Below are 5,430 nucleotides of genomic sequence, written 5' to 3' on the forward strand. Positions count from 1 at the left end.
AGTTAAAAAAGTTTTTTCTAACAAGTTCTCATTAGTAATATTATTACCACATAATTGAGAACTCATCTCAAATACCGCAGATTTATAATCACTTACATTTTAAAATATTGCAACTTCAGGTGCACCCAATAATAACGAGTTTAGATAAATTTATCATATCTCGATAGTCATACCTTTCTCTTAAATTAATCCACAATTCAAATGAATCTTTCACAATCAAAACTCAATCTTTCTCTATCTTTTTCAAAATCAAAATATGTAGATACTCATAGCAAGAGTGATTCATACCAAATATAATCTTTTCTTCATTCACAATCTCAATATGGGATCCATTATAGTGGATATCTTTTAAAACTAATACATTAACCATCACAAAATTTGATACTTCAGATATTGAAATATTAGCTCTTTTGGAGCTTTCAACTAATTTTGTACTGCCAAATATTGCATTAATATTGATTTTGTTTTAGTACTAAATAAGAAAATATTGTATTAATATTGGTTTTGTTTCAGTACTAAATAAGATAATTTCCACCTGTAAACATAATATTCATTGTTACAAAACATTTGGGCATACGATATTTCATGTCACATTGAAAATGTAAATTATCTCTATCCTTTGAAGGATATAATCATGTGATAAGTGACATAATCCTTTGAAGAGTTATCACATTCATGATTATATCCTTTTAAATGTATTTTTGTTTGCATTCACTTCAAGGAATGCAACATATATTGTAGGACGGAAGTCCTAATAAATTCTTTATTTAAAGGGAACCAATATTACAAAATCTTATATCAAGCTAATAAAATTAAAGTTTTATTATAAACATAACGGTGGATCTAAAAAATTTTAAAACATTATTTTAGATAAGTCCAACTTCTTAACTACATGAATTGAAGTTTTAGACAACTTAAATAACAACTCTAATTAACTAAGTAGAATAGAACGGTGTAAAAAAATTTGTAGTTGTATCGTAATACCTTTGATATTACTTGTAGGAAGTGGAGGGCTCAAGGGATAGTCATCCAAAGCAGCAATAAAATGTACCACCATGGGACATTCAACCAATATTCCATCGGATCTATGGCATCCTTGAAATTTTGGAACACCATTTGCTTAAACTGGATCTATGACATCCAATCCTATAACAACCCGTTTTTAGTGGTGTCGAAAATAGTGCTTTTGGGACCACAATTTCGATGAGTGAGTTATTATTTTAATATTTATTTATTTTCTAAGGGATTATCTTAGAGTCGTGTTAAAGTTTCGTTAAGAAATTTTGAAGTTTAAATGGTTAATTAAGTAAAAAGAACTAAATCATAAAATGTGTAAAAGTTGAATTCTATTAGTCAAAAGGGCTAAATGGCTATGAAATCTTAAATTAATGGACTAATATGGTAATTATACCAATTGAGTTTATAGTGGATGGCTTTGATGAGTAAATGCATGATATTTTGTTAGTTTTTAAAGGACAAATTAGTAATTTAGAAAATAAATAACATAAACTAAACAAATAAAACAAAAGTAGCCATCTTCAACCTTTAATTTTTCTTGTTTCAACCGGAAACCATAGCAAAGGAGCTAGGTTCAGCCAAGTCATTTTGCTAATGCATGGTAAGTAATTTTTGGTTGTTTTTAATTATTCTTATGTTTTTGTGATCGTATTAGCTTAATCTAGCTAGCCCAGGAGTTAATTTGTAAAACTGTTAAAGGTTGAGGGACTTGCCATGATTTTTTTAATAGTTTTGAAGTTATTTGATATATTATTAATCTTAGTTGAAAAATAAACATGTTTTGTAAAGTGATTTTTGGTGAAATTGTATTTAGGGATTTATTTTGGAAAATAGAACATTTTCATGGTAGAATTATGAAATGATAATTTAAGTGGGTTGATATGAGTCCCTAAGAAATTCAATTAGCTTGTATGGAGGATTAAGGACTAAATTGTGAAAAATTAAAATGTTAGGGGTAATTTCATAATTTTATATAAATATGAATTATGGATTAAATTGAATTGAATACTTAAAGTACTTAATTGAATGAAATTATCTATTTAGATCAAGATAAACAACAACCGGATTTAAATCGAGGAAGGCTAAAGCTTCAGATTAGTTTACAACTCTACTTTTATGACCAAAGTTATCGAGGTAAGTTCATATGAATTATGATCGTATTAATGTTAGTTAAATTGATTATTTGCTATGTTGTGTTAATATAAATGGACTTGAAATTGCATATGTATCGATGTTTGAGTAATTGACAAAAAACGAATCCCGTTTGAACCTTAAGAATTCTTAGGATACGAATGACATGTCATTAGGGATTTCATATTTCGGGTGCTAGTCTTGAATGTCCTACCGATGACTGAGGTCCTACATTTTTTGCGAATTCTCCATAGCTCGTGTGAGCAGCATCGTGCAACTATCATTCTGACCCATAGCTCGTGTGAGCAAGCCCATTTCACAGCTTGTGTGAACACTATTGAAAAGGAAAGGTTACAGTTATATGGAAATGCGCACTATGTGTGAGCATTCCCAAGTATCCAATGTAATTTTAGATGGCTCAACGGGTAAGTAAAGGAAATGGCATGGTAAGTACACAAGCGAAACGGCTCATGATCATATGAAAAGGTTGATGAATTAAATGATGTGTATATGAAACTTACTTACTATATGATTAAATTCATTTGTATCATGGATAAGCATACTAACTTGTGAGTTTGGTGGTGCTTGTATAATCTTTTACTAAGCTTATGGTTTTGGTAATGACATTATGCATATTTTATAGTTTGTGCTAAAAAAATGGTAAGTTATGTTTGAGTTTATACAGGCTTACTAAGCACTAGTTGCTTACGTAGTTACTTTCCTTTGTTTTATAGATAACTGGAAGCTTGATCGATTGGAAGCTCGTCGGAGACCTATCACACTATCCAGCAACCATTTCGGTAGTTTTTGAGTAATTTGGCCAAGGTTATATATGGCATGTATAGGACCTTTTGTAATGGTATTTCTTGAATGTGTGATGGATATTTTGGCATGTTTATGCTTCGAAGTTTATTTTTGGTTTGATAGATTTTAATGCCTTATCAAGTTAGGTCATTTTGGCCACTTTTAAGTGCTTGTATATAATATTCTTTTTGGTATGTTTGTGGTGGCTTGTAAATGATCATACGTGATGTTATTTGGTGTATAAAAGAACTAATTTCTATACTTAAAATGTGGCTATGTTGCTTTGATTTGACCAATGATGTTTTGATATAAATGTGGTGCCTTTGAATGACATATTGGTTAGATGAAATAGGATGTTTGAAATGGTATGTTTATAAGTGTTTGAATGATGCTTAGGTCAATTAAATGTGTGCACAAATGGAATGGATGGTTAGGTGTGTTTTAGCTTTGAAATGACATGTTTTTAGGGTCAAATATGGATCACACGACCTGGGACATAGGCTGTCACACGGCCGTGTGTCATTTCTAAATTCCTAGTGCATTAAGTTAGTGTGTTACACGGCCTAGCACACGGCCTGCGACACGGCCGTGTGTTGCAAGTCAGAGAGTTACACGGTCTGACATACGGCCTGCGATACGGCCATGTGACTCAACTCGGTGAGTTGCACGGGTGGAGACACGGGCTGGGACACAGCCGTGTGTCCCTTTGTTCGATTGTTACACGGCTATGTGACCCTTGTTTTCAAAATTTTCAACTTTTTCCTAAATTTTTTGTTTTGTTTCAAATTAATCTCGAATTGCTTCTAAGCTATTTTTAGGGCCTCAAAGGCTCAATTTAGGGACAAAATGCATATAGTTGATTGGTTTTTAATAAGATTAATTTATTTAATGTTATGATGTTAAATGTTTTCTAATTGTTCAGCATTGCTCTGTAACCCTAATTCAACGATGGAGACGGGTTAAAAGTGTTACAAATCCTGAATAAATTTAAGATAAAAAATCAAAATTCATACTAAAATTAATTTTTCACCTTCCTAGATAAAAATAAAATATATCAATTGACATAAAATATTTAAAAAAAAACATCTTGCAAATCTCTGTATATAAATCTGATATCATATAGATAAACAGATTTTTATAAAAAATTTGACGCATAAATTATAAAATTCTCATGGTCGAATTACTAAAGATATTAAAGTCATTGAAGGTCACAAATTTGATTTTTTTTTCTCTTTCTTTCTTTTCTGACGATAATAAGATTCTTAAATTTTTTGACGTAAACTAGTTGTGGTGCAAGTTCAATTCCTAATAAATACATGTAAAAGAAAGTATATGTTTGTAATGTTTTTCCGAAATCTATATTTATCAACATAATTCATAACAAAATTATATTTATAAATATGGAAAGGGATAGTAGTAATGCAAAAACGACCGAGTTGAATGAGACAAATCAGTTTGGGCACCCGGTGGCTCCATTGTGGATGTAGTCGGAATCCGGAGGTGCGGATCCTCTCGAACCCGAATCAGTGAAAAATCAGTTACTCTTCCGCACCCGAAATGAGCCAAAATTCACTGTAAGCAAAAGCCAACCTAAAACTTCACTACTTGCTTCGACTGTTTTCCTTCTTTCCTGCGTTTGATTCATTTGACCATACACTCCGATCACAACTAAACTCTTCCAATTCAAATTCCACCAAAAATCAACACAATTCGAGCTTTTCCTGTCCTAAACTCATTAGCAGAGAGCCCAAAGAGTGATCGGAGTAGAAAGACATCCGGTTTTGCGACATGATAACTCGGTCTAAACTCGTAGAGCAACTCAGAGATTACCAGATCCGATCTCAAAACACCTACCCTGCTCTTATCTTTTTCTCTCCCAAACCCCATATCGCTTCCCGGTACGTTTTTCTTTGTATCTTCTTTTTCATTGTTGTTTATTTACTTTGTTTTAAGAAAAAAGTATATTTTAACTTGTAAATTTTGCATTTTTTATTGTATGATTTTTACATGATTGCTTGTTTGATTGATTTGCAATCAGTATGATTGATTTTTTTTTCTTATTTTTGTCTTGATAAGAAGAATAATTTGATGAAATCTATTTGCTTTTTCTGTAATGTTCGAGAATAATTGAATTTTTAATATTAGGAATTTGGTATTGTTCCAACTTCCATGATCATTTTGCTGGTTAGTGGCTAATATTAAGTTGAAGAGATGATAAATTGGAGAGGATTAAGATGTTCTTCAAATGCATTGTTCTCGCTTTTAGCTTGAACCAGACTATTGAATCTTGTTCAAAGTTTATGGTTTTATTTCAAGGTTGGTATTTGAAGCGGATGTACTGATCTGGTGGAAGTAAGATCATATTTTAGCCACCGCTGAAATTGTAATGGGTAAGTCGTAAAGTGACCAAAGAATGGCTTTTAAGTTAAATACCTTGATGTTTTTGGGAGAGATTTAACTTTGGGAATTTAGGGTTGT

Source organism: Gossypium hirsutum, chromosome D10, assembly GCF_007990345.1.
Source record: "Gossypium hirsutum isolate 1008001.06 chromosome D10, Gossypium_hirsutum_v2.1, whole genome shotgun sequence".
NCBI lineage: Eukaryota > Viridiplantae > Streptophyta > Magnoliopsida > Malvales > Malvaceae > Gossypium > Gossypium hirsutum.